Below are 584 nucleotides of genomic sequence, written 5' to 3'. Positions count from 1 at the left end.
CTGCAAATTGGCTTCTGAACACTAGTTTTGCTGTGTCTGAAAGATGTTGGTATGTTGTGTTTTCATTCCTGTTTGATTCAAAAAAATTAATTTCATTTTTTATTTCTTTATTTCTTCTATTACCCAGTCGTTCTTAAGATGGGTATTGTTCAATTTCCATGTGTTTGCTCTTTTTCTGTTGATATTCTTATTGATGATTTTTAAAATTCAATGGCATTGTAATCTGAGAAGATGCTTATTAGTATTTCAGTATATTTAAGTTGATTAAGGCTTGCTTTATGGCCTAACATATGGTCTATCTTGCAGAATGTTCCCTATGTACTGGAAAAGAATGTATATTGTGCTGGTGTTGGGTGAAGTGCTCTGTAGCTGTCTATAAGGTCAAGTTGGTGGATGGTACTGTTGATTTCTTCTGCCTCTTTTTTGAGTTTCTTCCCAGTTATTTTATCTTTTATTGAAAGTGGTGTATTAAGTCTCCTACTATAACTGTATAGTCATCTATTTGTCTTTTTAACTCTGTTAAATTCTGATTTATGTATTTTGGGGCTGTTTCATTGGGTTCATAGTTATCTATTATGATTATA

This window comes from Orycteropus afer, unplaced genomic scaffold (assembly GCF_000298275.1).
Source record: "Orycteropus afer afer isolate SDZICR_OR568_19922 unplaced genomic scaffold, OryAfe1.0 scaffold00411, whole genome shotgun sequence".
In the NCBI taxonomy this organism is placed as follows: Eukaryota; Metazoa; Chordata; class Mammalia; order Tubulidentata; family Orycteropodidae; genus Orycteropus; species Orycteropus afer.
The sequence above is the reverse complement of the archived record's forward strand: the minus strand, read 5'-3'. Positions refer to the sequence as shown.